The sequence below is a fragment of the Tachypleus tridentatus genome, chromosome 10 (genome assembly GCF_004210375.1).
Source record: "Tachypleus tridentatus isolate NWPU-2018 chromosome 10, ASM421037v1, whole genome shotgun sequence".
Classification (NCBI taxonomy): Eukaryota; Metazoa; Arthropoda; class Merostomata; order Xiphosura; family Limulidae; genus Tachypleus; species Tachypleus tridentatus.
Window position 1 is genome coordinate 78418879 of NC_134834.1, and position 24629 is coordinate 78443507.

The 24629-nt window shown below is 34.6% G+C and overlaps 1 long non-coding RNA gene across 2 annotated transcripts; it reads left to right on the plus strand.

Annotated features, from left to right (window-relative positions):
* The first annotated feature begins 17965 nt into the window (after positions 1 to 17965).
* Positions 17966 to 21303, plus strand: LOC143228127 (uncharacterized). 2 transcript variants are annotated; one of them, XR_013015207.1, is made up of 4 exons: positions 17966 to 18258; positions 18492 to 18561; positions 18848 to 18916; positions 20877 to 21303. It is a non-coding gene; the product is annotated as an uncharacterized LOC143228127 (long non-coding RNA). The 2 variants fall into 2 exon arrangements; XR_013015206.1 differs by lacking the exon at positions 18848 to 18916.
* Positions 21304 to 24629: the final 3326 nt, after the last annotated feature.

Here is a 24629-nt window from a genome sequence, read left to right on the forward strand (position 1 = left end):
TCTACGGGATACTCGTGAATTATGGATTTGTTTGGGGTAGTTCACTCTAGACGTCGGGTAGCTGCTCATCGACTAAGTTGAGAGAACCGAGATACTCGAAGCGGAAAGTATTTGAAATTCTAGTATGACACCACTTAATCAGTTGCTATAATTCGTCATGTTGAATACGTACGAGTGCTAGTATATTATGTCCTTCACAATATCAAGAAATTGTGTAAAATAAAATAAAATAATCCGAAATACGAATTTCTTCTAGACTTAACAAGGCCTGGTGGTTAACGTGCCGGATTGCGGATCAGAGATTCCGAAAACAACGTCATCGATGAAGAAAGAAAAACGTCTGCTCCTCACTTTAAAGCCGTGTGTGCGTTATAAGAGTGACTTTAAACTCCCGCTATACAATATCACAAAAGTAGTCCAAGAGATGGCGGTTGGTGATTAAATTAGCTGCCTTTTCTCTTTTCTATTGTTTCAGTATTTTTACACAAAATTCAAAATACAAACTTTTTAAACTTTTTTTTCTTCGAGATTGAGTTTGGTTATCATTGATATTACTCCTTGTTTCCTCTATATGTTGGAAATAGACAAAGATATTTTATAAAAAGAGAGAGAGAGGTGAAAATATCAAAATTATACTATTTTGTTGTGCATTTCATCGAAACTGTTCATCTGTAAGGTATAATAGCTCTTGGCTTTTTGCGTTAATGGTTGTTATTCGTCAGATGAAGGAGTTTATTTTTCATGCTTTTACAGATTAGTTTGGTTTATTTTCAATTTCGCACAAAGTTACTAGAGAGCTGTATGAGCTAACTGTCTCTAATGTGTAACTATAGGCTAGAGGAAGGCAGCTAGTCGACACCTTTCAAAACCTTCTCTTTAGCTACTCTTTTACCAATGAATAGTAGATTGATCGTCACATTACATCTCCTCCACGGCTAAAAGAGTGAACATCTTCGGTGACAGAAACTCGAACATGTGACCCGTATATTACGTATCAAACACCCTATTATTGCTCCATGCCAGGCCGACGTCAACAAATAAAAAAAAAATGATATAAGCATCATTCCTTTAAAAATCACCCTTACTGAAAATTTTGGCAAAGAGAAGATATTGTTTGAATTTTGCTCAAAGGTACACGATGGCCATCTGCGCTAGCCGTCCCTAATTTAGCAATGTAAGACTAGAGGGAAGGCAGCTAGTCATCACCACCAACCTTCAACTCTTGGGCTACTATTTTACCAAGGAATAGTGGGATTGACCGTCACATTATAACTCCCCCATGGCTGAAAGGGCAAGCATGTTTGGCGCGACGGGGATTAGAACCCATGACCTTCAGATTACGAGTCGCACGCCTTAACACGCTTGGCCATATCGGGCCATGAGGTTTAATCAAGATACTTAAAGGCCTCATTACTTTTAGTTTTGAGATCGATTGTGTTGATATAACAGTTTTAGTGAGCACATAAGTTAAACAGTAAAAGTACATTGGTACTAAATTATTATTATTTATTGTTTTGATGCCTATTTAATATCTTTCTAAGTGACAAAAGAAGGGACATATCTATGGTAATATTTTCCAACAAGAAAGTAATGAAGCTATACCAGTTTATGACAGAAACAGTGAAATGTTGTCACTTGTTTAACTAAGATAAGAGTAATCTACGAGAATACTGAGCTATTACACCAACCACTAGATATCTTAAGTTCAAAACAGACTTACGTCAGTAACAATATATAACAATAATATGAAAAATTCGAGATTTTTGTATGCGTGTATGTAGTTTCATATAATTTTAATTTAATACTATTAGTTTAAAATAAATATGTATTTAAATTAAATATGATCCATAATTCGCTGATTTCAGAACCATATTTCGCACGCCTTAAGACGCTTGGCCATGCCGGGTCGCTTGAAACTTACACCATCAGATTATCCTGAATCATTTGAGTTTTCTCTGGTAGCAAATATTTTGTTATCAGTTTGTTTTGTTGCTTGACATTTCCCTCATAATACATAGAACATATTTTGTGTGCAAGCTTACGACGCTAAAAATTGGGTTTCGTTATCCATGATAAAAAAAAAGGGCATGGAAAACCCATTGTGTAGCTTTGTGCTGAACCAAAACACAAAATTCTACCTTTATATATATATAAATATATTGTGTTGTTATGTTCTTAAGAAAATATTTTAATAAAAATGATCAGGTAAAGGGCAGTGTAAAGAGTCAATTTATAAATATTGCGAAAGTTTTGATACAACAGGTATGGACTTTAGTCTCATAGTAACAACAATAAAAATGTGTCGTTTTTGTGGTATTGGTTTCTGTTTCTTTGAAGTGGGTTGTACTAATGATTACTGGTTTATAATATTCGTAAATTGCCTCCAAATGTTTTAACTAGAGTGTTATTTGATGCCCTTACAATGGTACAACGATAAGTTTGCGAAATTACAAGACTATAAATCGGGGTTTGATACCCGTGGTGGGCAGAGCTCAGATGACCGATTGTGTAGTTTTGTGCTTAGTTACAAACAACCAAACAAGTTATTTTGGTTAGCTATACCAATAATAACAGTATCCCAAATTATTCAGAAGATATTTCCAAACGCGCGTTAGAATCTTCAAAACTACTATGGAATTTTCATTTCCTACCACATAAAGTACGTTGATGAAATGAGGGCTTGGTCTGAATGCGGGTTTAAAAACTTTCAAAAATTTAGCACGAAAACGAATGAGTTTAAAACATTTACTAATAGTTCGTTTCTTAACGTTTCTTTTGATCTTGTAATTTCATATTGCCTGCTAAATCTACTTCCACCTTATCTTTTAAACTTTCAACAGATCTTGGTAGGAGCACCATGCTTAACTAGCTGTCCCTAATTTAGCAGTGTAAGACTAGAGGGAAGCAGCTAATGATCATCACCCTTCGCCAACTATTGGGCTAATTTTTTGCCAACGAATAGTGGGATTGACTGTCACATTATAACGCCCCCACGGCTGAAAGGGAGATCAAGTTTGGTATGATGGGGATTCGAACCCACGACCATCGGATTACGAGTCGAGTGCCTTAACCACGTGGCCATGTCAGGCCTGTCCTCCAGGATTCGAGTTTACGAAAAAGTTTTTGTAACTTCCATATATACATACAATATGCCATTCAATAGGTGGCACCATATTGTATTTATTATTTCGGTCACATACATAAATAGATACATGCATATACGCTACGTCCATTTTAGTAAGATAATAACATGAAGGATTTCAGAAGGCAAACAGCATTCCTAAGAACAGTTCAGCTCAATAATTAAACAGGAAGTTGATGCTCGCAATATTATTGATGTTCTTTTCCGCCAAAATGTAAGCTTTTGTTTACTTTAGATTATGTTGAATTTCGCACAAAGCTACTCGAGGGCTATCTGTCCTAGCCGTTCCTAATTTAGCAGTGTAAGACTAGAGAAAAGGCAGCTAGTCATCACCACCCACCGCCAACTCTTAAGCTACTCTTTTACCAACGAATAGTTGGATTGACCACTATATATATCACTGTTCCTTTTGTATTAGTGATTTATAGTGTACACGTTCCTATTGGAACCTATTGGGCTGATATGCTACAACTTAATGTTATTTCAACATTAATAGAACTTATTAGGCTGATCTATTACGGCTTGATATTTGTTCCCAGCATTAACTGTGTGTGTTTCAAAGAGACATAAAGCTTCAGCGCTGTATCAATGAAGCTCATTGCAATAAAGAATAATAAACGACGCTAGTTTATAATTATTTTCTCTAGATGGCGCCTAATAGTATAAGTAAATATTTGAACCAAACCAATACTACTAGAAAAAACATAGTGACCAAGCAAACTATTTGATATATAATTTTAGAATTTAAGGACCTATGTGCAAAACTAAGGTAAAAATCTATAATCAGTGACAATTATAACAAGAAATATATAAACTACACTATGTACCAATTTTTTATTTTTTCTTGTTCCTGGGCAGAAAGTGTTATTTCTCAATTGCTTATGCCTAAAGTAAATGGAAAAGACCTATTTTTCTCTTCAAACTTTGCCTTTGTGACCTGGGAGCGTATAATGAAAACATGATGGGAGACTATATTTGGGGGCTGAGACGTGAAATGATTTACATTACAGTCGCAAATTTCGAAAAACTACTCTCTTCTAAACATTTTGGGCCCGGCATGGCCAAGCGTGTTAAGGCGTGCGACTTGTAATCTGAGGGTCGCGTGTTCGCATCCCGGTCGCGCCAAACATGCTTTCCCTTTCAGTCTTGGGGGCGTTATAATGTGACGGTCAATCCCACTATTCGTTGGTAAAAGAGTAGCCCAAGAGTTGGCGGTGGGTGGTGATGACTAGCTGCCTTCCCTCTAGTTTTACATTGCTAAATTAGGGACGGCTAGCACAGATAGCCCTCGTGTAGCTTTGTGCGAAATTTTAAAAACAAACAAACTAAACATTTTTGTTCATTTTTGTATAGCTTTAGTATAAATACATGTAAATCTTGATTCACATGTTGTTTTATTCAGACCTTATGTAAATTAAAATGTGCAAATTTGCTCGTTTTTACAAGGAAAATAGATTAATTTCTAAATTTCGTTATCCAGGTCACAAAAGCAAAGTTTGAAAGGAATAATGGTCATTTTCTGTATTTTTACAACAGAAGCAATTAAGAAATAACACATACTATCCAGGAACAAAATTTGTGTTATACAGTGTTATCAGCAAACCTTCTCACATAATAAGGTGGTTAAGGTACTTGACTAGTAATCCAAGAGTCGCGAGTTTGAATCCCCGTCGCAACAAATATGCTCGCATTTTCAGTCGTGATGGCGTTATAATGTGACAGTCAATCCCACTATTCGTTGGTAAAAGAGAAGCCAAAGAGTGACGGTAGGTTCTGTCTTCTCTCAAATCCTACACTGTTAAATTAAGGACGGCTAGCTCAGATAGCCCTGGTGTATCGCTGCTCGAAATTCCAACTAATCTAACACGATAAATATTTATTTTTCAAATGAGCACAAGAAAAGCTTTGAGATTTAATTTGTTGTTATTCGTGATTAATACACATCATGGCAGATTGTTTGGCAAGGTAGAATGGCAAACAAATAATTAGAATCTGAATATCAAAGATAAAGCTGCAAGGAAATCTGGGTAGAAAAGCAATTACCTATTAGTTTCACAGATCGTAATGCTGCTCCAGTTAAACCTGTGTTTGACGAACGAGCTGTCGAAGGTTTAAGTGCATGTTCGTATTCCTATCATTGGATCTAATGTGCATCTTAATTGATGAGGGGGCTTCTTTGCATTTACCTATTTAGTACTGCAGTATATACTGGAGGACTGTTCTGGGAGCACATTCTTGTGTTTATGTATTTACTCAAAATAAAAATACCTGGAGAATAAAAGAGCTTCTCAGTTTATAAACTTAATAAAAAGAAATTCAGCCTTACAATTAGTGTTTGTTTAAAATAAATCAGGTTTTTCAGTACGTGAGTAACGTTCAGACACAATGCGTTATTTTAAAATTAATATTACTGTGTATAATGGCAATATTGGATTACTGTCTAATATGTGAAATAGCAAAGAACAGATCGGTAACGTTACATGTGTTATCAATGTTTTCTGTCGTAACACAAGAGAAGCTGAAAAGGCTAAAAATTTACAAAAATTGCAACAACAGAATGTATAAATGTTTCAAACAATTTTGAAGAAATATGGTTCTGAAATCAGTGAATTATGGATCATATTTAATTTAAGTACATATTTATTTTAAACTAATAGTATTAAATTAAAATTATATGAAACTACATACACGCATACAAAAAAACTCAATTAAACTCTCAAAATGTGGTTTTGGTGCTAATGAAAAAAATCTTCCAAAACAAATCTATATTTGCTAAATGCTATTTTTTTCTTGTTTATTCTTTAAAACATATTTTCCAACATTTTAATGAGATCTAGGACACTTTGTGTAATTCCTAAAACAACATTAAATAATGTTGTTCAAATAATTCTAATAATTCGTTAGTTGATGTCTGATCAGTCATACCTAAATCTGTCAACCACTGAACAGTTTAAGTCAGTGGAAGCGGTTACAGAGAAAAGAAAAATGTATTTTATTCGTCGCATCCCCGTCGCGCCAAACATGCTCGCCCTCCCAGCCGTAGGGCCTTTATAATGTGCGGTCAATCCCACTATTTGTTGGTAAAAGAGTAGCCCAAGAGTTGGCGTTGGGTGGTGATGACTAGCTGCCTTCCCTCTAGTCTTACGCTGTTAAATTAGGGACGGCTAGCACAGATAGCCCTCGAGTAGCTTTGTGCGAAATTCAAAAACAAGCAACAAAAAAACATTTTATTCGTTAACTTCTTTAGTTCATATTGATGTATAAAAGACCCATGGATCTCAACAAATAATTTACCTTGAGTCATTCGAATGACAAGTGAAGCATAGATTTTCCTAATGTTACCTTATGGACCGAGAATGACAATAACATACAGTATACTATGTTTCACAGAAAATCTTTCTTTCTCAACTTCAATTGTCATCACTCCAAAGCCTCAAAGAAAGGTACAATTACTGGAGGATGCAAAATAATCAACCGCATTTGTTTTAAACCAAACACTACTCCCTGTGAACTAAAATCACTCCTTTTGAGCAACGAATATCTATCTACCTTTTCACATCGAACAAATTTTCAAGAACTATGATGCACAGAAATCAACATTGCAACTCCAACATAAAAAAACACAAGTCAAACGAAGTGGGGAAAAGGCAAGTTTCCAAAGATAATAAAAAATACTTTATGGTATCTCTAATTGACGTAATTATCTCCAATAAAATAAAAACTATAATCAGAAAATCTGACTTGCCTATTAAAGTTATAGAACGGCCAGATCTAACCCTAAAACTCAACTTTCGAAATCCCGGTATTCTTTCCTACAATGTGATAAAGTCAACTGTCATATATATATATATAAAAAAACGTGTTCACAATCTAAAGAATGTTGTCTTGTCTCTGTTGTTGTTTACCGGCTTACACATATTAATGACTGTCTGCTATCATACGTATACTGGGGAACATGAAAAAACCCTACACACGATACGATAACACATTGATTATCTTTATAAACACTAATGTAAAAGTAGCACAGTTGTAAATCATTGTTAATTAATTATGAACAAATAACACATAACTTGAAACAACCATTATCTGAACAAATCCTTGAGATAGCTATCAAGTTCACCGGCAGAAAATTTTAAAAAAGCTCGTCTCATCAAACAACTACGACCACAAAAGAAAAGGAACAAATAATATAATTATTTTATTTTTTCACCTCATACCTTGTTATTTAAATATATATGTAATTGGGATAACACTTTTGTTCACTATAAGTAGCAGTTTCTTATTTCAACAATAAGCTTTACTGTTCAATATGACAAATGTACGCTGTGTAAGTGCGCGCTAGAGATTTGAATAGAATTAGTTAAACCTATTGAAGCTTTGCGTTATCAGTTACGGTTTGTGTTTTAGCGGAACGTTCCTAAAGAATCTGTAAAGCAAAACGTTGAGTGTCCAACTAAAGTAAAATAACAAATTTGGTGTTATAAGGTTGTTTGTTACCAGAATTTAAAAAATATCTTTTATTTTCATTGCTTTTGCGTCACAGTTTTCTTGTCCTTCTTTTATTTGATCAAAATGTTTCTGTACCATATGTCTTTCTTCTCGTTACATCTAAAATATTTAAATTTGATACAAACATTACACTTCCTAGTCTTAAATATTTAAATTTGATACAAACATTACACTTCCTAGTCTTAAATATTTACATTTGATACAAACATAACACTTTCTAGTCTTAAATATTTAAATTTTATGCAAACATTACACTTCCTAGTCTTAAATATTTAAATTTGATACAAACATTACACTTCCTAGTCTTAAATATTTAAATTTGATACAAACATTACACTTCCTAGTCTTAAATATTTACATTTGATGCAAAAATAACACTTCCAAGTCTTAAATATTTAAATTTGATGCAAACATTACACTTCCTAGTCTTAAATATTTAAATTTGATACAAACATTACACTTCCTAGTCTTAAATATTTAAATTTGATGCAAAAATTACACTTCCTAGTCTTAAATATTTAAATTTGATGCAAACATTACACTTCCTAGTCTTAAATATTTAAATTTGATACAAACATTACACTTCCTAGTCTTAAATATTTAAATTTGATGCAAACATTAACACTTCCAAGTCTTAAATATTTAAATTTGATGCAAACATTACACTTCCTAGTCTTAAATATTTAAATTTGATACAAACATTACACTTCCTAGTCTTAAATATTTAAATTTGATACAAACATTACACTTCCTAGTCTTAAATATTTAAATTTGATACAAACATTACACTTCCTAGTCTTAAATATTTACATTTGATGCAAAAATTACACTTCCAAGTCTTAAATATTTAAATTTGATGCAAACATTACACTTCCTAGTCTTAAATATTTAAATTTGATACAAACATTACACTTCCTAGTCTTAAATATTTAAATTTGATGCAAACATTACACTTCCAAGTCTTAAATATTTAAATTTGATGCAAACATTACACTTCCTAGTCTTGCACTTGCAGTTGAAACTGGAGTAAAAATACCTTTTGGACATTCTCCGAGTGTAGAGTTACTAGTTTATCACTGAAAACAGGGGCACTTGTAACAGACGCCACCAAGTGATGTTAGGGGTAAATCATTGTTCTCTACCAGAAGGCCTGTTACTACAGGCAGGTTGTGGTACTAAGATTTATAAGAATATATTTAATCATACCTTTAAACTTCCTTATCTTTTATATTTCCACTTGTTCGTTACGACTCAATATTTATGAATTTGTTTAGTTTCTAAATGAGAGTCCGTTGTAATTCAACAATCGGTCAGAAGTTCAGACAGTGTTGATAGGTTTAGAATATTTTTTAAAATGAAAGATCTATTCAGTTTTAATTTATATCTACATAAACACGTGAAATTTATGAAATTTCATTATTACAAATTATGTGATAAAAATCGATTCAATTCTACTTTTATCAACTATTTAAACGTGTGAAATGTATATTTCTTTATACACTAGTTGTTATCTTAAATATCTCATATTATAAAGTTTCGCAAATGTTTTTAAACAGTGTTGCTATATATTAGATAACGTTTTCAAATACAGTATGTTGAAGTCATTCACAGCCATATGAGAATAGTTTTCTAACGTTTTGAGAGCCAACTCACCCTATAGTTGTATCCCTGGGATGCTGGACTGTAACAAAGACAAAATAATCAGACTTTTGAAAGTATAGTATGTAACCAATAACTTGATTATATGTTAGTCTACGTCATTCAAATAATTCGATAATAGTAAGAACAAGCCCAGTATTAGTGCAATATACCAACATAGTAGTCTACTCAATATTATAAAGAACATGTGCCCACATATTGACTTCTATCGCTAAATATATAAATGATTGTTGTTAATAGTGACTTTACTATAAACCCACAAAAACGTGGAGAGTTAATCTTGAAAACTGTATTCCCTGAACTATAATGTGATTAAGTTATAGGGTGAACTGAGAACCTGTGTATCATTTTCAAATGTCAAACTTTTGACATTTAACAAAACAGATATAAACTTCTAATTTTTCAGTTTTAAATATTCATCTAACTGACTTTTCTATAAATGCGAATAAAAGCTAATTAAAAAAACCAAATTAGTAAAATTTAAGCACTCACTTTTGTTGGACTGATTAATATTAATTATAAAGTGAAATGATTGAAGAATTATAATTAAAAGTTGGCCATTCATCTGTGTATTTTGAAAACAAAACTACTAAATTTAAATAACGTAGATAAAGTTGTGAGTGCTTTTTGAGGTTAAATCTGTAATTGACTGTTTTGTTGAAATATTATACATGCTGACCATATGAGTGATCATATGATGACCTCCTAAAACATGAACTTAATGTTAGGCAATCTCAAAGTTTCAAGAAATTTTAATCTTCAAGAGAGTGGATGTAAAAATAGTAAGTGATTTATTATTATTATTTTAGTTGTATCGTAATTAATTAATTAATTACTAGGATTATAATGTAATGAAATCTAATCATGTGACTCGCGTATTTTTAATCTTAACAAAAACAATTGGGAAGTTTGTAATATATTTATGTGAAATTGTTTTCTTGGAAAAAAATATTTTAGACAGTTAGTACGTAACATGTGTAAGTGTTATGACACTGATTGTAAGTGTAATAATTCCTAATGGAAATATTTAATGAAACAAAACCTTTGCTCTCTCTTTGATTTAAAGGTGTTGTAAAATAAACCAATCGGTGTCGCTAGATATATCGCAACTGTCGCGTGGCTGACAATGACCTCTTGACACAGTATTTGAAAACTTGTTTGATGTACAGCAATACTGTTATATACATTTTCAAAACATTATAGCAAGATATTTAAAATAATAATTAGATATTATTCTACAAAGAAATATCATACATTTCATCAATTGAAATAGTTATTAAAATTAAATCGAAATTACCCCCTCCATCCAAGTGGCACAGCGTTATATCTGCTAGAAGTTCGACAACTGTGATGGGCAGAGCACTGATAGCCTCTTGTGTAGTTTTGCACTTAACTCCAAATAAACAATTGAATTTTGTTATATTATTGGTTGTATTGTATAATGAAGTCTTTATATTTCACATGTTTATGTAATTATAAATTAGAACTGAATAGATCTTTCATTCTGAAAATTATTCTAAGCCTACTGACACTGTGTCAATTTCTGACTGATTGTTCAAATACATAAATGAGACTCTGCCATTTATAAACTGTATAACTTTCATATTCAGATGTAATTAACAAATAGTAATATAAAAGGTCAGAAAATGTAAAAGTATGATTAAATATATATATATATATATATCGACCTTAGTAACACAATCTGCCCATAGTACGGCATTCTGGCATCGAACTATAATATCACCCCTTCTTAAGATGGCTGCACCTTCTGATACGACTCCATGGAACTATGACTTCATCATTTCTAACAAATATATGAAAACCCTCCTTTCCATAAAAAATTTCTCAACTCAAACCAGCCGTTTTTACATATATACACTGCTCGCCAAAATCTTAAGGCCAATGAACATAAAGAAAAAATATGCATTTTGCATTGTTAGACTCAACCACTTATTTGCGTAGAGGTTCAAAAGATGAAAATAAGGAAAGGGAAATAAAAACCTTTTTAGCATTTAATAGGGAAAATGTGAACACTATGAAATTAGCCTAAATACTACCTGGTCAAAAGTTTAAGACCGTACGAAAAAGAAGTCCTAAACAGGGTAGGAAATGCTCAACAAGAGGTCTCAGTAGTGAGTTGCACGGTCGTCATTGCGAATATCTTCAAACATTCACTTTGTCATGGTCGATATAAGCGTTCGCAAAAGCTGGCTAGAATGTTATTCCAAGTGGTGAAGATGACTTCACGAAGATCATGCACTGTTTGAAATTAACGTCCATTTCTATAGACTTCCCTTGCCATCCACCTCGAAGCATTTTCAATTCGATTCAGTTCGGGAGAAAATGCTGGATGGTCCAAAAGAATCACGTTATTCGCCATAAAAAAGTCCTTTGTCCTGCGAGCATTATGGATTGCAGCGTTGTTCTGCTGAAAGATCCAGTCATTTCCACACAAGCGAGGGCCTTCAGTCAATAAGAATGTTCTCTCCAACATGCCAATGTAGCCAGTTGCTGTTTGACGGCCCTGTATAACCTAAAGCTCCATTGTTCCATGGAAGGAGAAAGCACCTCAGATCATGAAAGAACCTCCTCCACTGTGTCATGTAGAAAATGTCTCCGGTGGGATATCCTTATCGTGCCAGCAACGTTGGAAACCATCTGGACCATCCAGGTTAAATTTTTTCTCATCAGAGAACAAAACCTTTTTCCACTTTTCTACATCCCATATTTGGTGCTTCTCAGCAAAGTTTATCGATGTTTCGTGGTGTGGAAGGAGGCGTGACCTTTGAAGACACTTACAGTTTTTAAAGTCTTGCTCTCGTAGATGGCGTCTTATTGTTCTTGAGCTGCATTCTGCGTCCGTAAGGGCCTTAATCTGGTTCGACGATCGGCTGGTGTCCTGCCGGACAACCCGTCGAATCCTCTTGCTCAACGCCGGCGAAATTTTCTTGGGCCGACCACTTGAAATTTTCGTTCCGTATCCCTCAGGGTCTTTTAAGAATTTGACAACAACAGTTTTACCACGCCCAATCTCACCAACGATGGCACGTTGAGAGAAATCTTGCTTTTGCAGCTCGATAACTCTGTCACGTTCAAACTCTGTCAACTTTTTAGCCTTTACCATGTTTTTACCCAATGTAACACAGGAGATGTTGACAATGCTAATGCTTGAACACAAACGTCTAAGTTTCGTTTCTTGTTTACCGATTAACGTTTCGTTTCAGTATGGTCTTAAACTTTTAACCAGCTAGTATTTAGGTTAATTTCACAGTGTTCACATTTTCCCTATTAAATGCTGAAAAAGGTTTTTATTTTTTATTTTTCCCTTTCTTATTTTCATCTTTCGAAGCTCTACTCAAATAAGTGTTTAAGTTTAGCAACGCAAAATGCGTATTTTTTCTTCATGTTTATTGGCCTTAAGATTTTGGCCAGCAGTGTATACTGCTATGGTCTAGCAATACGCCCTCTTATTTTATTTCTCGGATGCCATCCTGTCTGATTACATCATTGACTCTACCCCTTTTGTCTTGAACCCCCTTCCCTGAGGTGATACATGTGTATGGCTCTGGCGACGTATTTTGCAAGTGAATAACATATTATGAAATGAAACTTCCTCAACAATAGGAGAACTTGTTGCCATAGGATGTGTATATCTCGATAGCTATAATACAAAAGTACCGTTAAAAGTCAATTTTAGTATTATTGTCGTCTGCTGTAGATTTTGATAACTAAAATAGACACTAATTTCAGTTCGATGATCGCCCTAATTTAGAGTTAATTCTCAAATCAATACAGTGACTTAATTTGCTCTTCCGCATCTTTTAGATAATGTAGGGCTGACGAAAGGGTTATAAAAAGTGATTTGATTACATTAATCCCCCTTATACCGTTCAGCTTCCACTTCTATTATAAGTTTTGGTACAAATATACTGATTAATTGCATAATATGCAGGAATTAGGCCTAATCGATACCAGCACACTGTAATACTGCATGTAAAGTTACTTGAATATATTGCTACACACTGTATGGCCTATTTTCTCATTTGTTTCTGTTGTTATTATTATTATTGTGTTGAGCTTCTTGTTCAAATATTTTCACTTAAATATACTTGAGGACTATTTCAGTATACCCGTTACTAATTTTGAGCTGACAGATAGACTTGAGGGAAGAAAGTCAACAATACTCATTGCCAGCTTTTGGGCTACTCTTGCATAATATGGATTGCATAATAAGGATTGGCCATTAATATTACAGCACATCCATGGCTAAAAAGTAACAAGCAGTTAAAAACAAGTTCACCCCACCTTTTCACCTCTATTTTCTCTGTTGTAGTTCGATATCAGAGATGTGTGAAAATACTATTTCGGATCTATATTTTATCTCCCACAAGTTACATATAAATTAAAATTAATTTAGAAAGAAAATATTTGTCTGTAATTACCTTTTATAATAACTTTTACGCCTATTTTGTTAGTAGGATTTCGGCGTTTGAACCGTAAAAAAGTACATATTCATTTCTGCCGTGAATGTCATCTTTAGCGCATTAACCCACATATTATTATAAACATTCATTTTAGTTTATTTATTGATTTTCTCTTCTCAAGAAGCTATAATATATACATAAGGAGTAAGACGTCAAGTTCAAATAATTTATAAACGAATTCTACACAACGTTAACTAAACATATTAAAGTAATATTAGATAACCTCTGGAAGTGATAGCAAGGCAAGTTCAACGACACGAATGTATTAAAAGGTATGTTGGTTGTCTGTTTGTTGTAGAGTAAAGTCACAGTGAGCTGTCTACGGTGTCAGTCGCGGGGAATCGAACACTGTATTTTAGCACTGCATGTCCGTAAGCTTGCTAGTCTTCCACAGAGACCACTAAGTAGCAGCAAAGAGGCAATATTTTACTCATCCAGTTATACTTAACGTTTTCTTGTCACTTAGAGCCCGGAGGCGTTATAATGTCACGATCAATCCCACTATTCGTTGATAAAAGCCCGGCATGGCCAAGCGCGTAAGGCGTGCGACTCGTAATCCGAGAATCGCGGGTTCGCGCCCGCGTCGCGCCAAACATGCTCGCCCTCCCAGCCGTGGGGGCGTTATAATGTGACGGTCAATCACACTATTCGTTGGTAAAAGAGTAGCCCAAGCGTTGGCGGTGGGTGGTGATGACTAGTTGCCTTCCCTCTAGTCTTACACTGCAAAATTAGGGACGGCTAGCACAGATAGCCCTCGTGTAGCTTTGTGCGAAATTCAAAAACAAACAAATCGTTGATAAAAGAGTAGCCCAAGAGTTAGCGGTGGGTGGTGATGACTAGCTGCCTTCCCTCTAAGTAATTAGCAGTCTTACACTGCTAATTAGGGACGTCTAGTGCTGATAGCTCTCGTGTAGCTTTGCGCTAAATTCAAAAACAAAAACGAACCTTGTCACTTCTTCAAACCGCTTTATTTCGCACACTTATTAAATCTGTTTCTTTATAGGTTTTATTTAGCGCAAGCTCTAGACTCTAGACTAAAGTGTTTCACCTAACTGCGTCGCTTTTGATCCTTTTACAGTGCGATATAGCTACAAATTTATCTTAACTAAACTTGGAACTTCTGATTCGTTACGGTAACATCTCTAAGCTGTAAGTCACGTGTAAAACGTTTTGATAGCAATAAGGTCCAAATTGTTTTAATCTGGTGAATAAGTGCGCTGATGAACACGCTTCACCTGATCCTGTTTAGTAATCTGGTGAATAAGTGCGCTGATGAACACGCTTCACCTGATCCTGTTTAGAATTCTTTTATTTGTTTCTCTCTTCAATAACTGAAAATCCTATATAGCACATGATTGTTAGGATACTATACCACCAAGTTAAATATACGGTTAATTATCTTCTTATGTAGTTTTGAACTTTAATCTATAAGGTTTAGCGATAAGGTCATAAGTCGTAATAGAGACACCCGCTCCTGTCACGTGGTCGTCTCTTCTGGGAGTGATTTATAAGCAGTAAACCCTTTCAGTAGAAAAGTCCGTAAAATGCGATTAAGCCCGGCTAGATCCAACATTAATTGGTCCTCTTAACTCTAATTATCTCTTATTCTTCTTTCTTCTGCATTAATTTGGTGATTTTGCTTCTCACTTTGCGCACGCACCGAATTTTAGTAACTTTAGTATTTCTTCATCACAATGATTATCATTCGCGTATGCGCACTTCGTTTCCTCTATCTGTTCAGGATAGCTTTATCAATTTAACTGTAAACGTAACGCACATATTTTAAGTATGCAGTATGAGTCTAGTAAAAGACGGGGGTAATGTACAACTGTAATTAACATTTTTAGGGTATGAAATTACGTGTTAATTCTTGAATTTCCTTTAAAATTAATTTATCCAAGCAAAGTAATGCACATATTTCATATTTAATTTCCAGTGTGCAATCACTGATTAAATACAGAAGGAATACTAATAATAAGCTGTCCCTTTAACAAGAGCGAAGAGGCGAATTCAAGGGGGAGGTCCCCTCGGTAAGACAGCCACTATTTTTTACCAAGTAGCCTTTTCTCTATAATTAAAGGCAAGCTTACTAAATCTACAAAGTGTTACAAAGGTAGCATGATTTTGATCTACGTTATTCAGCCCCCTCTACCTAGTGGCACAACTATACATCTGCGAACTTACAACGCTCGAAATTGGGTTTCGATATACGTGGTAGTCAGAGCACAGATGACCATTTGTGTGTAGCTTTATGCTTAATTGCAAACAAACAAATTTATTTGATAAGGCACTCACTAATCCAAGTAAAACATGCGTATTATTTTAACTTTGAAGTTCTTCTATTCCACACCATTATGATTTTAAAAACGGATTACAGTACAATAATTATAATACATATGATGTTGGTAAATAATTGTGATTTTTACAAATACTAAACATACAAAAATTGTCTGTTTTTGTATCAATAATTTTAAACGATACAATCCACTATCCCTCAATTAAAATTATTGAACGTCCTTCTCCTAACTACTAGTTGTGTTACAAATCTCTCAGGCTGGCTCCTTTCTCATTTGGTATTTTACACAAATTAAAAGAGACGCAAAGTTTTACGGTTTACCAAACTGTGGTTTTATAGAATCTGAGATGATGTTTTTTACCGCACGATGCTATATATAATATATAGTTGTCGTTTTCCCCAAAACTATATTGATACAACTTCCCCAACAATTTTCCAAATAATTAGTTAGTTTGGGTTTCAGTTTCGCTGAAATAATATTCACGTTTAGAACATATTAATCTCTATCGTGATGTAATTATGTCCATTGATAGTGACGTAATTGTTTGGTACACTATAGAACTAACGAAAAATTAAATATTTTATTTATGTGAAAAGTATTTCGCGATATATTAGTAAGTGTATGTGTGTTTTCTTATAGCAAAGCCACATCAGGCTACCTGCTGAGCTCACCGCGGGGAATCGAACCGCTGATTGGAGCGTTGTAAATCCGTAGACATAGCGCTGTAGTAGCAAGTGTAGTTTGATCCTGTATAGCATGACCTGTGTCTTTCATTTAATACAGATACAAGTTGTAGAACTCAAGAAAGGTAAACGAATTCACTATATTTTTTAACATTATTAAATAAAGCGACTTATCTTTAAAAGTAACAAATCCCCTTTCTCATTTCGGATGAGAAAATTTCCTGTCTTATGGATAGTGTTTAAATTCAGATCGAAATAAAATAACGAACAAGCACCATCTATTGATGAAGATACTAACTTTTCTCGATGAAAAAAATTATTGTTAATTTTATTTTTTTCCATTTATGCAAGCGATATGTTTAACTTTATTGTTGTATATTATTACGTTTATTATTATTTTATTATTTTGCGGTTAGTTTGTATTAATAATTGTCATTCTCAAGTGAACACTTGCAGTAATTATAACAAAATAAACACCTAGAAATATGAAAACTCTCATGAACGCATTATGGCTCTGTATTAACAATTTCAAGAGCACGGCAATTAATTATTATATCACGAACATTTCTGTACAGTTAAGTTATCAGAAAGATATAATGTCACAAATTCATATCTTTATAAATAAGACATACACCATATAATTAAATTTAATACAGAAACCCAACACCTATAAGAAACAAAAGTTAACGGAGATCGATATTAGAGATTTCATTTCCATAATAATTATCGTGTAAATGCGTTAAGTACAAAAATCTATAAATGTGACTTTTAGACTGACTCGTACATATGTGTTTGTGGAGGTGGGGAGTCCTTTCAGAAAATGAGTGTTAAGTGCTTTCTTATAGTAAAGCCACATTGGGCTATCTGCTGAGCCCACCGAGGGAAATCGAACCCCTGATTTTAGCGTTGTAAACCCGTAGACTTACCACTGTACTAGCGGGAGGCGTGCAGAAAATGATTCACTTTAATTGATTAAAGTTATATTACATGTTTTTCAAGTGAGACTCAAAACTCGAGTGCTTTTCAATAGTTCACTATTTTTCTTCAGGAGAATCAAGTGTTAAGTTGAATGAGTGTTATGAAATGTGTAATCACGGAAGTCGATGCCATGTAAACCGGATATCCAATATGCTATATCTAGCCTTGAGAACCAGCCAGTCATAATCTAGAGTTGTTGTTTATCTGTTTGTTTTTCGCACAAAGCTACTCGAGGGCTATCTGTGCTAGCCGTCCCTAATTTAGCAGTGTAAGACTAGAGGGAAGGCAGCTAGTCATCACCACCCACCGCCAACGCTTGGGCTACTCTTTTACCAACGAATAGTGGGATTGACCGTCACATTATAACGCCCCCACGGCTGGGAGGGTGAGCATGTTTGGCGCTACGCGGGCGCGAACCCGCGACCCTCGGATTACGAGTCGCACGCCTTACGCGCTTGGCCATACCGGACCCTAGAGTTGTTGCTGTCAGATTTAGTGTCAAGTAGGTGTGTACAGTATATAAGAGACTTAAGTGTCATAACACTTATGAGAAATGTTAACTTACTATTATTATTAAGATTAAAATGAAACAACGGCCAGAAGTGGTGGAAAGTAGAGAAAGTAATAACTTGACGCAGTATTATGAAATAATGTCAACATAGATAGATTAAAGCACGAATAATACTGATAATGTAAAGTAAGTTTAATTATGAATTTATATTTGAAAATCCTTTCACAGACATGCGAAAGTCAACAATCCCGGGATCGAGATTGCCATTTGATGTCACAACATTTAACAGTGCTATACAGTATGCTTTGTTTAATTTCTCTGTTTCTGTTAGATATAAAATCTCTCTCTATACCTGTCAGTTTAATATCTTCATTAGAATATCCAGTCATGTTAAAGTGTTTTATTATCGGACGTTCTTTCTTTTCATGGTTGATTTGTGGTTATTAAAACGTTACGTATAGTTGTTTTGCTTTGACCTACATCCGGGAAATTGAATTTTCAGCACTGCCTAAAGTACACAATAATTTTTGTATAGCAGGTTATGGTTTTAATGATTTTGAACTGGTTTTGTTTATCTTTATCAGAACCTGTATCCGTTTTCTGCAAGATCTTACCAATTTGGCATCATTTGGCTCCATCTGATGTTGAACTAAGTATGAACACAAAGTTTTATTTTATTTTATTTTCTGAAAGAAATGACAGAAATGTTCGTAAAAATAGATTGAAGGAAACGAAAGTTGTTTTTTAAGTATCCAGGGTAGGGCTTTTAGTTTTGGGCGATAGGTAAGAACCAGTAGAACACGAAAAGGGCCCGGCATGGCCTAGTGTGTTAAGGCGTTCGACTCGTAATTCGAGGGTCGCGGATTCGAATCCCGGTCACACCAAACATGCTCACCCTTTCAGCCTAGATGCGTCATAATGTGACAGTCAATCCCACTATTCGTTGGTAAAAGAGTAACCCAAGAGTCGGTAGTGGGTGGTGATGACTAGTTGCCTTCCCTGTAGTCTTACACTGCTAAATTAGGAACGGCTACGCAGATAGCCATCGAGTAGCTTTGCGCGAAATTCAAGATAAAAAAAAAAAAAAAAAAACAAGAACACGAAAAGAATTGGTTTTTGGCGATTGTTTCAAGGGAGATTCACGTGATATATCGTTGTTGGATGATAGTGTTTTGTTTATAACTTCTTTCAGTCATAGTCTGTTTCAGTGAAATAATATGACTGTCATGTTTTTACTGTCAGAGCATGTCTTCTTTAATATAAGTGCTTAACAGAATGTGATACATTGTTTGGTGTGGGGAAGGTGACAGCTTTGATTTGGCTTATCCATTGGTTTTTGGCAAAAATCAGTGTGATGAAAATCTGTAATTAAAAGTGAATTACTTTTTGTTTACTTGACACCGTTTCAAGTATTCAAATAGTATATGAATCAACTGTCGATTCACTAATCTGCTTCATCAATGTGTTGCGGCTTCCAAACAAAGACAGTGGTTAAAACATTTACTGCCTAGTGAACACAACCTACGTTTGTCTATACCTTCTCGTAACTTTCTTTGATAATGAAAGTTTTGTTTATTTATACTATTAAAATAGCAAATTTACTGTTGCTTATTATTATTCTGTTGTTGTTATCACTGTATTTAAATAGTAGGTACTATACTAGTTCCCTATAACACAAATGTATGCTAATATACCTTTTTCATTATTACTAAATTAAATTAAACTGTTAAATGCTATTTAATATAAAATATTAATTATGTAATATCTATTACCAAATAATAGTAATTAAACTTAATTATGTGTGACATACAAACCACAATTTTCCTCTATGACCACTTAGCCTAAGGTCATTAGTTGGCCCTTTAAGTAACTAATAACTGTCCTCTGAGTTTGAAGAATTATTTCACATTTCTGACCTGCGTTTCATATAGTTACGAAATAATTACTTAGAAAGCACAGATAGTCCTTTTGTCTGAGTAAATAAACACATTTCTATTTCGTATTAAAATAACCTTAGATACGTTCTGTTTTTCTTTGTGCTCCATATCAACAAATAAATTGGATGTTTAACTTTCATTTCAATATGCATGTAGAACTGCAGGAACTGATTCCTTTCAGCTTGATATGTAACTATGCCCTATGCCTATTTAGAAGCCCTTCATCATCCCTCACAAAGACCTAAACAACGTGAAGGTTTCTAAGTTCAGTGTTTAGTATTGCCTAGAATAGACAATCCGCAAGTTTTGAAAAAAACAACAACATATATTTATGCAAGTTAACTCAAAATAAATTATTGTAAACATCACCTGATGGTATCCCAGGTGATTTTAGTTCGTCACGTATGATAATTTTCTCTTTACATAAAACATATTATCTTATAATTTAATGAAAGTCATACATACCCCATTACTTCTTTTCCTATATGTTTGTTGTATGTTTCATCTTTAGACGGAAGTTTAAAACAACGAATATATTTAGTTTTTTCTATTGTTTTTACGGTATAAGATTCTAGGTAATTCAGTTAGAACAATGATTTAACTTTAAAAAAACGTGATATATTTTTAAATAATTTTCGTGTTTCACATTTACATTTGTTCCTTTTTTCTCTGACAGGGACCATTGTGTTGATCTAATTAAAGCTTTATAATCGCTGTGCCAGTCCAACTAGACCACGGATTTTATCAAAATGTACGTGCCTACGAAACGTATAATGGTATATAAAGTATACCAGTAGACAAAAGAAAAAGGAAGCAGAAATACATGAGAGGGATTTGGTTGTTTGTACTCAAGCACAAAGACGCACGAGTTACCTCGCTCTACACACCACAGGTATCGAAACCCGGTTTCTACTAATGTAAGTCAGCAGACATGCCGCTGTGCGACTGAAGGAACGGGACATGTTGCAGTGTGTATATATACACACACTCACGTATATATTTATAGCTAGTTATAATTTAAATAATAATTTCATATCTTTTCTCTATTACATATCAATCTCCTTTATCGTTAACAACACCATAAATAAGATTTCCATACTGTATATCCAATATTGTTAAAATACATGGTAATAAAGTATTTGTAAAATGAATATTTATCTTGTTAATTGTTAGAGAGTTAAAGACTTTTATTCCGACTTTTAAAAAAGTCGTTTAGCCTGTTCATGAACTACTTCTTAATACAGTAGTTCTCTGTTATTATTCTCATGGACCTCTTCACGAAACGTAGACAAATTCGTAAACTACGTACTCAAATACGTCTGCAAGCAAAACGTTATCCCACGGTGTATGAAACATGTACAGACGTAAATAAAAAGGTTAATGTTCTATCGTTTTATTTTCTTTTTTAAAACAAAAATAAGGAAATTGGGTTTTTACTGTCACATTCCCTTTAGAATGCTCACTGGTTTTTAGGGACCAATAAGCGATGGATTTAAGTGGATAATTTTGCATTTGTTCTTTAATAATAAAACCTAATGACTCTCAAACTTATAATGAGAATTGTCGTTTATTAGAGAAGGTGTACTTTTTGTTTTCTTTCGAGTTCCATTAAAGACTAAAAATATAAGTATATTTTAAAAATTTTACCATGTTAGAGTTTTATTTGTTTTAGCACAAAGCCACAAGCTCCCCAGTGGCTCAGCAGTATGTTTGCGGACTTACAACGCTAAAACACGGGTTTCGATACCCGTGGTGGGCAGAGCACAGATAGCCCCTTGTGTAGCTTTGTGCCTAACTCAAAACAACAACAATGCCACAAAATGGGATACGTGTGTTCTGTCCATCACAGGGGATCGTACCTCGGATTTAAAGGTTTTAAGTTCGTGAACTTATGGCACTGACCCACTGCAGAATGACGTTTTATTAACATATTTCGAATGTCTTGTCTTAGCTCCAGCTAGTGGTAGCTATTCACGTGATAAGAATCAAGGGTAAAGAAGCATGAACATTGGTTTGTGTGAATTTCGCGCAAAGCTACACGAGGGCTGTCTGCGCTAGCCGTCCCTAATTTATCAGTGTAAGACTAGAAGGAAGGCAGCTAGTCATCACCATCCACCGCTGACTCTTGGGCTACTCTTTAACCAACGAATAGTGGGATTGACAGTCCCATTATAACGCCCCCACGACTGAAACGGCGAGCATGTTTAGGGTGACGGGGATTCAAACCCGCGACCTTCAGATTACGAGTCGAGTGCCTTAACCACCTGGACATGCCGGACCAAGCATAAAGATAGAAAGCTTTCTTATAACAAAATAACTTGTAATAGCGTATTCACTAGCCTTGTCACCAAAACCTTCATTGTGATTAATAATTCTGTTCGGGGTTTTTACCACGATACTAAACATAATACTCAGACTGTTAGATGAACGATTCAATACGTAAGCAAAACTTACGTTTTGCAATTTTTAAGAAACATATTGTGTCCCTACCAGGTTTCAATCAAAAGATCTGCAGTGGTACCTCGGTTCTCGAACGACTCCCTTCTCGAACAAATCGGTTTTCGAACATATTGTTTGAGAAAAAAATGTCTCGGTTGACGAACATAAACTCAGTTTCCGAACCAAGCTGTCGTGGCCCGAACCCCCGAAATAACCCGACTGATAATCCGAACGACCCTTCGACCATTTTCGGCTCCACGCCAAGCTTGCCCAAAACATTTTACCCGCACCTGTAGCTCAGTCCACACCCTCGCTAAAATCTGCTGTGAACGTTCTCGTTTTCCTTTTTGTTTGTTTGTGTTTTGTTTTTCTAAATATTCTGATTAAATAAGCCACCTTGGAGTCAAAGAAGGATAATGAAAGCAGCAAACCAAAAAGAAAAGTTGTTAGAGCCACAATAGAGGTGAAAAAAGATCTCATAGCGAAGTATGAGAGTGGTGTTCGTGTGTCTGACCTTGGTACACAGTTTGGTATGGCGAAGTCTACAGTCTGCACCATACTGAAAAATAAAGAGGTCATCAAAGGAGCTGATGTTGCAAAAGGAGTGACAGTGCTTACGAAACAAAGATCACAAAGAGTCATGCTGAAGCCCGAAGTTCGAAAACGACCCGATTCAGGGCTGGACAAGAGTGTTGCTTTGGCTGGGATCGAAAGATCCAATGCCTGAAATTTGATTGTGGAGGAAAACGGGAGTACCTCGGGAAAACCAACTTTTACAAGACAGGTGCCGAAAGTTAATTTGTTGATGTTCATGAAGTTTTGTTTTATTGATTTCATTGTTAGTTTCATCTGGTGAGTATAGTTTTGTGACTGTGTTTGTTTGGTTTCTTGATATGTTGAGTTTTTGTTTTATTTCATGTGCTGAGTCCCAGGAAATGAGTATTACTCCAGTATGAGTGATTTTTCTGTGATTTTTTTATTTTGAATTGTGTATCGGTTCTTGTGATCTTAAGGTTACGAAATGCATGCGATTTCATGACATTTATTTCAGTTAGTGAAGCCGCACTCAGAAATAAACTGGTTATCTCACTCTGCCTTTCCTTGTAACAGGCTTGTGACTTTAATCAGTTTCGTCTTTCTTTAGTTTAATTCTCCACCCCAGAAGCTACAAGATAGGCAGCCAGAAATGTGTCAACGTTACAGGCACTTATGTATTACTAGCTCAGGTTGTAGCAACGCAAGTGTGAAAGTTATCGTTTTTTTACTAAAATGATAAACTTAAAAACTGATATTTTATAAATGTGGTATGCAAGCATGCCATGAGTTCTCTTTTAAATTTTTGCTTTAATGCAGAATTTTTCAAAATGTTTTGCTTGTTATAATTCAGGATATCTTTGCTCCTTGTCATTCTATTGAGGTCACATTTGTACTGTCCATGGGTGGAGTGGTTGTAATGCAGGATGTTTTGTGAGAAGGTCGACAGCTAATGTCCACCAGTGGTAGACTTGAGTATTTCTGATGTTACGGCCTCCCCTATATCGAATGACAATTAGCAGTAATGGGGTTATCATTAGCCACTATTGATAAGCCCAAAGTTTCTCATCAAACAACAAACATTCCGTTTAAATATTTTGAAATAGACGTTAGTAGAATAAACGTTTTAATTGGATCACAGAAGAAAGTCAGTTAATAAATTCCACATGAGTCCTCACACAAGTGTTTCTGTTCTCTCATTTATTTGGACTAATATTCACTGTTACCTTATTGTGGGTCATAATGAATGAACATGCCAGTTCCTACAATCCTTCCTTTTGCTCTTTCTCAAAACGTTTAATATACCAAAAATTTCAATGCACTTGGGTTGGTTCCTGTCTGATTCATTTTGGGCGAAATGTTACACTATACATGTACATCTTTTTTCTTTATGGCCATCTGAATGTCACATTACTGGATTGATATAACTTTTAATCATGTGCCATGTTCACAGATT